This window comes from Alligator sinensis, unplaced genomic scaffold (assembly GCF_000455745.1).
Source record: "Alligator sinensis unplaced genomic scaffold, ASM45574v1 scaffold443_1, whole genome shotgun sequence".
NCBI classification, from domain to species: Eukaryota; Metazoa; Chordata; order Crocodylia; family Alligatoridae; genus Alligator; species Alligator sinensis.
This window is the reverse complement of record NW_005843404.1, coordinates 132875-142803: the sequence shown is the minus strand read 5'-3', so window position 1 is coordinate 142803 and position 9929 is coordinate 132875. Positions and strand designations below refer to the sequence as shown.

The 9929-nt window shown below is 50.2% G+C and overlaps 1 non-coding gene and 1 pseudogene across 1 annotated transcript; one reads left to right on the top strand and one right to left on the bottom strand.

Annotated features, from left to right (window-relative positions):
• Positions 1 to 219: 219 nt before the first annotated feature.
• On the bottom strand, positions 220 to 409 carry LOC112548688. The gene has a single exon (XR_003092317.1). It is a non-coding gene; the product is annotated as a U2 spliceosomal RNA (small nuclear RNA).
• A 3229-nt stretch (positions 410 to 3638) lies between these two features.
• Positions 3639 to 3840, top strand: LOC112548687 (annotated as a pseudogene).
• Positions 3841 to 9929: the final 6089 nt, after the last annotated feature.

Genomic DNA, 9929 nt, shown 5'->3' with positions numbered 1-9929 from the left:
CTGTCACCTGCACAGCCTGCCTGCAGGTGGGCCTGCCTGCCATGGGTGGCTGTGAGCCCTGGCCTCCAGACACATGAACAAGCCTGCTGGCCCCACTGCCTGGTGGGCAAGCACACGCACATGTTGGCTGGGGCTGTCCCGTCTTTTAATAGGACAGCCAGGAGTCATGGCTCGGGCCCAGTTAGGGGAGCCTAACACGATCCAAGTCTTTCTTGGGGCAGCTGCTGCTACTGCTTTTGGAGCTGGGTGCTATACCAGGCTGATGCATGGAGTGGAAGGAACAAGCTCCAAGGCCCTGTCCCGGTGCCAAAAATATGTTTAATGTGTTAGACCTCACATGGAGGACATATCAATGATTAAACTAATAAGAACAGATTTTTTTTATTTAATTTTTTTTTAAAACAGCAATATGTACTCATAACAAAACCTAAAACCAAAACCAACAACATGACATACCATCAAAATTATACACAAACCCACGTATATCCAAACTGAAATACCATCATCTTGCTTCAGATGTATCCATAGTCCCACAGCACCAACACAGATTTGCATCACATGATGATATCTACATACATACACAAACACAACATTTTCAATTGAATTAGCATCACATAGTGTTATTACATAGCCATATATTTAAACCAAACCGACTCCAAAGAGTATCACACACCATTAATATTTTGCCCACACAAATATAAAACCACTCCAAACAACGTTACAAAATATCCATATGAACCCATCCAATCATAAAGCAACTCAACTAAATGTTTTTTAAATCCATACGCATCCTCTTTACTTATGTTCTTTGCTGTCATTTCCAAACCCCACCCTTTTGTCATAAAACAACTTATTCCCACAATGAAGCCACTTTAATCCCACTTACATCATCCCAAAACATACATTATAACTTCAAAACTTTTGTTACAATCTATTGTGTGACATCACAATCAACACAGCAGGATCAATTCCCTTTTCACTTAGAGATGCTGCCTCTTTCTTCCTCCGTTCCACTTGCTTCTCCCTTCCTCTCTCCTTCTCCCCACCCCTCTTCATGCAAAATCACAATTCACACAGGTAAGCAGTCCTGTATCCAGTGCCATAGGAGGTGGTAAAGGGGGTGAGCAGGGTGATCACGCCGGGTCCCAAAGCAAAGCAGGCGCCAACAGGTGCTGCCCAGCTAGGTCAGGACACAGGACGGGGCCACAAGCGACTCATTTGGGGAGCACGGGGACAGGGGAAGAGAGGCTCCCACCGCTGTGTGCACTCTGGCAAGCATGGTGGGGTGTATGCCCCCCAGATCTGTGCACAGGGCTAGGGCGGGCTGCCACTGCGGGCTATGCCTCAGGTGCCAAGCTTCTGTGTTTCGGCACTGCCTGTATCAGTCCCTTAAGGACCAGCAGGTTACTGACTTTCCATATTGCTACCTTCATACTCATGCTCTACCATGGCTGCACCACGACCGTCCGCCCCATGGACGGGGAGACCACGGAGATCCCCATCCGGTTGGGGGTGAAGCAGGGTTGCCCCCTCAGCCCCATCATATTCAACCTGGCCATGGAACCGCTTCGAGCCGTGGCAGACGCTCGCAGCAGGCTCAACCTCTACAGCCAGAAGTTGAGCGTCCTGGCCTACACTGACGACCTCGTTCTCCTCGCCCCTGATGCCACCCAGCTGCAGCAGACTCTGGACGTGATGTCCGAGGCAGCCAGGTGGATGGGCCTACACTTCAGGTGTTACCAAGTGTGCCTCCCTGCACATCGACGGGAAGCAGAAGAGCCATGTCCTGGGCCAGGCAATGAGGCACCTACGTGACGGCGAGGCCTACTGCCACCTGTGGACGTCCACCGGCCACTGGGCCAAGCAGACGCTGGAGGAGACCATCAACAGGATCGTGCAGGATGCCCACAAGCTGGACTCATCCCTGCTGGCCCCCTGGCAGAAGACAGACATGGTGAACATCTTCCTCATCCCCCGCATCGCGTTCATCCTGAGAGGCTCAGCAGTCCCCAAGATCCCCTTCAAGAAGGTGGACGCCGAGATCTGGTGGCTACTCGAGAAGTCGCTGCACCTGCTGCTAAGGGCCAGCAATGAAGTTCTGCACATCCCCTACTGGTAGGGAGGTGCTAACGTACCCCATATGGGAGACCTCTGCAACATCACGGTGGTCACCCACATCTTCTGCCTCCCGACCTGGCCGGATGCAACGGTAAGTACCATCGCCGCAAGTACTCTTGAGGAGACCGCCCACAAGAGGATCGGGAGGCACCCGACCGGATGCGACTTGGCCACCTTCCTCCGCGGCTCGCTGGCGGTCGAGTTCAGCAGAGACGGCGGGGAATTTGCCTCGCTGTGGAGCCGAGCCTCCAACGCCATGCGCTGCCTCAGGAAGCGCATCAGCTGTGCCTGGACCTGGACCAAGGAGCCCAGAGCTGGGAGTCTCCATGCAACCAGCCTCGCATGCCGACCCCGTGACAGTGACGCCCCGCACAAGGACCTTCCTGGAGAGGTTCCTGAAGGACGCCATCCAAAACAAGTATGCCTGCGACCTGAGGGCCAAACCCGACCAGGGCAAGGTCTTCGACATCACCTTGAAGTGGGACTTCATGCCCAGCAGGAGCTTCACGCACTTCACGGATTGGCGCTTCCTCCACCACACCCGCCTCAGCTGCGGGGCCGTCCGCTTTGGCCACCGAGACAAGAGGTGCCGACCATGTGGCTACGCAGCAGAAGTCCTCCCCCACATGCTGTGCAGCTGCAAGCCGCACGCCAGGGCCGGGCAGCTCCGCCACAACGCTGTCCAGGACTGCCTGGTGAGGGCAATCCCGGCCGCAGTGGGGGAGGTCTCCGTGAACCGCACTGTCCGAGGCTGCGAGAGAGAGATGCGTCCTGACATCATCATCACCAACAAGGAGGCCAAGAAGGTCATAATCGTAGACATTACCATCACCCTCGAGAACAGGCGCCAAGCCTGCACCAACGCCCGGGCTCGCAAGCGGGAGAAGTACGCCCCGCTGGCTGACATCCTGAGGGGCCGCAGCTACGTGACCATCGACGTGCTCATCGTGGGAACGCTCGGGGCCTGGGACCCCAGCAACGAGAGCATCCTGCGTGCCTGCTGCGTCTCTCGCCGCTACGCCAAGCTGATGCGCTGTCTCGTGGTGTCCGACACCATCTGTTGGTCCCATGACATCTACGTTGATCACATCACGGGCCATCGCCAGTATACTGGCCCCACCACACGAACCGCCACTGGACCAGACCCAGAGGAGACTGCCTGAACCCCCCCCTTTGTACCAGATGGACCTTTGCTTCAAGAGGATTCTTCAACAACGGATGACCCTGCTCCACCCGAAGAGGACCCCCGCTATAAGTCTTTATATGGACCGAGACACTTTTTCGGACCAGTTCTTCCACCATTGCGGACCATTGTAACGGGTTTGTGTGCATCTATCTTCTCTCTCTCAGCATCGCGAACCCCCTCCCTCCCCTGCCCTTTCCACTCCCCCACCCCCAGGCTTAGTTGGCTAAACATTGCATCTCCTGTAACTTAGTTGCATTCCCCTCCTCACACCCACCCTTCTATTTTTTTGTTAGTCCTTCTCTCGGGCGCTATGTATTTCCCTACCGGCTTTGTCATCTTTTTTGGATTCACAATCCTAAACATATACTAATAAAATGTCAATCTGTTCTTATCTGTTTAATTGCTGATACGTCCTCAATGTGAGGACTGACGCATTAAATGCATTTTTGGTGCCAGGAGCGCGCTTCAGAGCTTGCTCCAGCCCCTCCACGCATCGGACCAGGTATTGCAATGCCTCTGGGCCTGGTGCCCGCTCCCCTCCCACGGGAGTAAATTCCTTCAACATTGGTTCCTAAAGCAGCACGGGCCTGAAGCCTTAAGCCACAAGCCATGGCCCCTGGGTGTCGGGCCCTGTGCAAAGGGCCGCCAGACAGCACGCAGGGAGGTGGGCAGGGGCGCAGACTGAGACACAGGCATGCTCCTGCCCCCTCGCCTGCTGGGCAGCACAGCCGACAGGCTGGCACTGCTGTCGCTGGCAGGGGCCCAGGGCCCTGCCCGGGGCTGTGAGGCCCAGGCCAGCAGGGGGTGCAGGCCAGGAGCCCCCCCAGGCCGAGGGGCCCAGCACATCCCAGGTAGCGGCGCCCCAAGGGCTGGAGAGGCCTGCAGGCTAGGGCTTTCCCCACCATCAGCAGGCCTTGCAGCCTCTCCCCGCCCCCTGGCTTGGCCCAGAAGTCTGCTTAATACAAAACATTGCTTTCCTTGAGCATCGTCATCATTGACAATGACCAAAGCCACAGCCACGGGGCAGGGGGAAAGCAAGTCAAATCATGGCAGTAGACCAAGAGCTGGGCAAGCAGAAGCAAGGAAGCAAGCCAGAGAAGCATAGCAGCAGACCCAGCACACACCTGCAACCCCCGTCCACACAGCGGCTTTCCTACCTGCGACTGAATGGCTGGCTCACAACGCTGCAGGACCAACTGCTGCCCAGCCACAGCCCTACCACCACCGGCCCAGCCTTGCTCGCTGCCAGCTGCAGGGGTCCCGCTCCCCCTCCGGCCCAGGGTGGGTTATTGTTTCTTGACCTCTTGAAGGCTCAGATTGGGGTGTGGCCAGACAGAAGGCTGGTTCTCCCTCATTCTGGCTGACAGGAGGTCGGGGGCACAGAGGAGGAGATAAAGGATAACAGTGGAAGGTGCGATTGAAATTTGCATATGCAAATGAGCAGAGCAGCAGTAGGCAATGGAGAGGATCATGAGAGGAGAGATGGAGCCACAGAGAGATGGTGTGGGAGAACGGCAAGCTGGTCAAGAGAGAGTGAGAGAAAAGCAAGTGGACGAACATGGTTGTGGGACAGAAGAAGAAGCAGGACTAGAGGAGCCAAGAGGAGTGAGAGCTGGCGGGGGAGGAGAACGGGAGCCACCGGAAGCAGAGGGCTGCAGGTGGAGAAGAAACACCGGAGGTGAAATAAAACAGAGTCGAGTTGGAGGAGCAGGAGCGGGAGCCATTTTGGGGTGAGGAAGGCCCCTGAAGGCAAGTGAAGCTGCGAGTGAAAGTGTTTTTGCTGAAGGACGGCTTTGAAGGAGCGACTAGGCTCACGAGGACTGAATTTATGGAAAGAGTTTTGTTTAAACATATTGGCTTAAACCCTAAAGATTTGAGTGTTGTAATTGCGCGTGAAAATTATAAAGTGTGGGGGTTAACTTTTTGGAGAAGAAGGAGAGCCTATGAGTAGTTCTGGGAGAGGCAAGGGAAGCTGACAAAAGAAGGGAAATTGAAAGTGTGGTAAAAATATGTTATAATCTAGTCATTATGATTTTGCAATAAAGTTTGTGTAGCAGCTGTGTGGTAAAAATGTCTCATCTCCCTACACAAGGCTTCACAACTGAGAACTGTTTAGTTTCACTACATAATTGCTTCTGCATATTATCACACTTGCTTCTGCTAAGGTATGTAGGCCAATGATAGATTTACGAGTAGCACTAGACTTTTGCAGACATAGCCAGGAACAGATGCAACAAATAACTCCTTACGAGAGATAAGAGAAGAGGGACAGGGAGAGATGCTGATGTGAAGAACTCAGACCTTGACCGAAGAATGACCGAAATGGACTTAAGGACGGCCCCAGGGAGGAGATTTAAGATGTAAATGAGACATGTATGTAAACCGTCATAGAACATGTACCTGCTAGACATATGTTGTAAGACGTAATACTTGGGCTGCCAATAATTACGCGACACGTTAGAATCTTTTGTTTATGTTAGCTATAAAAAGGAACCCCAGACTCTGTTTGGGGTCGACACGGATTTGAGTAAATTAAGCTCCCTTGTCGAACTTGTTTGCAAACAATAAATCTGAACTTGGACCCAGCCTGTGTGTGACTCTCTCCTAGGGGTTGTAGTGCGCAGGTTTGTTATTACCCTGAAATAGAATAATTTTCTGATAGCATACTGTTAGGTTAACAATAATTTAGATTATTAAGAAATATTAGCTTTACAGCTGAATACAAGGCATGACCTGTGGCCTAGCAATGCAGCTGACCACAAGGCAGATTGATAGCTAAGCCTTTGCTTGTGTCAAGTAATCATTTTAACTGTATTAAGCATTTTCTGAGTTAAAAGCAGCAAGTATCTCTGTGTCTGCGTGCTGAAAAATCAGCTACAGCAAGAAGTAAGATAAGACAGGGAAACCATTGTTCTGGGTGCACTGGTTGTGTCCTTGAGAAGTATCTACTACTGTGTAAGGTTTTGCTAACATATTATAATGTTACTGTTACTTAACTTTTAGCTTTTTAAAAAGTGCTAGTTCAGCTTAATAAAAATATGCTGTTACAAAGATTTGAAAAGCACCGCCCAAGTATTGCTTTTTTTGTTAACCATGAAGTCTTGCCTTGTTGTAATAAGTATAAAAGATCACCTCACCCTTAGGGGGGGGCCATTTTGCCTTTTGCTGGCTTTATGGTCTTTGCTCGAGCAAATAAACAGCTGTCTTTCTTTACCCGCGTTGTCTGTCAATCAAATTACAGCTAGACAACGAACCTTAGGGAGGTTTCTCCCACCACAATTTGGCACCCCAGATGGGACCCGTCTAGCTTGACGCCTTTGGAGACCTCCATCCCCCGACACCCCAGCGCGCACCAGGTGAGTTCACCTATCGGGTTAGTCTCGGGAGGTGGATGGTCCCCTCGGGACCAATAAGGCGAGATCCTCAAGTCGGGTAAAGGAACGGTACCGGCGAGTACCTCAGGTCAGGTATGTTTTTGGTTTCTATCTGGTTTCTGGGTTTCTGGTTTTACCTCTAGAGGTCTCTGGAAGCAGTCTTTGAGGGTATCTGTCTGCTGATTTAAACGCTGTTAGAGCCAGCAGCCTAGCCGAAAGGCGAAAGACACAGATATAAGGTAGAAATGCTGTTATAACGGCCAATGACTAGGGTCTCGAATTCAAGACGCCCCTCCTCACGGAGAAAGCCAGTGGGGTCCGAGAACACCGGTTGTTGTACGTGGACGAAACAGCTTCTAGGCAGGTAAAACTTAGGGAAATAAGACTGCTTGTGCTTGGATATAATCATGGGTTCCGGTCTAGGGAAAGTCATTCCCGATTCACCCCTTGATTTTATGATTAAGAATTGGAAACATTTGGAGGGACGGGCGGAACTGTCCAAGTCTCGTATGGCAGAACTCTGTTTAACTAATTGGACGTCTTATACGTCCCAGTTAGATTTGGGAAGACAATGGCCAGAAAATGGATCATTTGACCTAAATCGCCTGGCTGCCTTACAAAAGGTCTTGGAAAACCTCCGCCCTGGCCAAATTGGTTATTGGTATTTATGGGACAACGTTGCTAGCAAGCAATCAAAACCTTTAGCTACCCTGACCCCTGCATCTTTCCCGAATCTGTTAGCTCCCCTTCAGTGTCCAAAACCTACTGCACCACCGTCATATTCAGAAGATGATTACAGACCCATGCCTAGGCCCCCTAACCTACCATTGATACCACCTCAAATGTTTAAACCCCAAAATATTGCCCCCTGGCCGGCCAAGGGACTGGGAAGTCTTCGGGAGGCATCACCTCGATTGTCTCTCTCAGAATCCCCGAGTCCCGGATCTGGAGAGGGATCCAGAGATCCCTCTCCAGATTCCAGTTCCACTCCGATTTCAAATCGCACTCGTCAAAAATTGTCTAAGCCTGCACTTCAGTTACCTCTAAGAGAATACCCTGTGCCTGGTGAGGGTGGAGAAGTTATCAGTCACTGGACACACGCTCCGTTCTCCACCACCGACCTCTTAAACTGGCAAGAAAACACCCCCAGGCTCAGAGATGATCCTGAAGTAGTTCTAAGACGCTTCAAAACCATTTTCATGACTCATAACCCCTCCTGGTCAGATGTCATGCAGCTTCTCGAAAGCCTCTTAACTACGGACGAGAAGACTCAAGTACTACGCCATGCTGACCAATTTCTAGCCGATCAGCCCCATGAAAACCACCCCATGCCTAATGGCGTTCCCAGACAAAACCCGAATTGGAATTACAATCAGGAAAGGGGGCAAAATTCAATACGAATGCATTTTAGAAGGATTAAAAAAAAGCAGGAGATAAAACTACAAACTGGTCCAAAGTGACAGCTACTGTTCAGGGTCCCGAAGAACACCCTTCAGACTACTTTAAAAGACTCTATAAAGCTATACGCGAATATGGAAACATGGACCCCGAGACACCTGCCACTTTACCTGTGTTAAGACTTGTGTTCATAAGTCAGGCTAGCGAAGATATTAGAAAAAAGCTTCAGCATAACACTGAGGGTGTTGAGGGTAAATCCATGGCAGAAATCTTAGCCATTGCTACTAAAACTTTTAATGAAAGAAAAGAAAAAAAGAAAAAACAAAAACAAAAAGAAGATCAGTCCAACATTCGCATGTTGGCAGCAATAATACAGCCCACAAATCCGTGTAAAACCAATCTGCCCCATGGCCCGAGGCCCTTTGTGCCTAGGCCACCGGGCCAAACTCACCAACCGCATGGGCCCAACGTGTGTCATTACTGTAAACAGGAAGGACACTGGAAAAGAGAGTGCAAGTTAAGACCAAAAAGATCCCCAAGTGATAACCCTGAAAATCAAAAATTCAAGAACCCTCAGTTCACTGCTGTTGCCCCAGATCTTGCTCAAAACCAATTTAATGACTGACGTGATGAGGGAGATTCTACATGCCACTTTCTGCAACTATCCTCTGTCCAACCTAAAGAAGTCACCCTAAACTGCAGTGCTCAAGATCCCTTAATACCTTTAAAGATAGAAGAACACGTCTACGAGTGCAAGCTAGACACAGGGGCAACTTTTTCCAATATTTCCAAAGGACATCTTTCACCAAGTGAAAAACAAGTCACTGTTATGGGAATTGAGGGAAAACCCTTCCGTTGCTCATTTTCTCAACCCACAAACGTAAAAATTGGCCCCCTCCCAGCAGAACACTCCTTTCTTCTAGCAACTGGCCCTGTAAACCTTCTTGGACGGGATCTTCTCTACAAACTACAAGCCACCATACAGTGCTCACCTGACGGAATTATTCTAAAGTTTCCGTCCTCCCTGATCCCAATGATAGCCACAGTGCTTGCAGTTACAGAAGACTCGAGCTTGCAGTCGCTTCCCCTTGTTCTAAAAGAAAGGGTAGCCCCAGAACTTTGGGGCCTCACCTCCAGCTCGGTGGGACTCCTAAAATCTGCAGATCCTGTCAAAATTCTAATTCGTACCAATCTGGAGCCACCTAAAGTCCCCCAGTATCCTTTAAAAGCAGAAGCTATTGAGGGACTCAAGCCTTTAATTGAAGATTTTTCTAAACAAGGAATTTTAATTCCCTGTCAGTCCCCCTGTAACACACCTATACTTCCAGTAAAGAAACCCAAGCCTGGTCCAGACGGGAAACCCATGTATCGTCTGGTTCAAGATCTCAGACAAATTAATAAGTATGTCATTCCTCGACACCCGGTCGTTCCGAACCCCAATACTATTTTAACTGCAATACCCCCTGACACTGCTTTTTATACCGTAGTAGACCTCTGTTCTGCTTTCTTCAGCATCCCCATCCACCCTGAATCCCAATATCTTTTTGCCTTCACCTGGGGTTCTTCTCAACTGACCTGGACAAGGTTGCCCCAAGGATATATAGAGTCTCCCAGCATTTTTTCTCAAATTCTTCACAAAGATTTGCAAGATGTTACTTTTCCTAACTCCTCATCCCTCCTAATATACGTGGATGATTTACTCTTATGCTCTGCCTCATCAGAAGCATGTATTCAAGACACCATCGTTTTACTCACTACACTAGCCGCCAAAGGCCACAAAGTGTCACCGAGTAAGCTTCAGTTTTATAAATCCACTGTTAAATACTTGGGCCACATTTTGGAGCCTGGCCAAA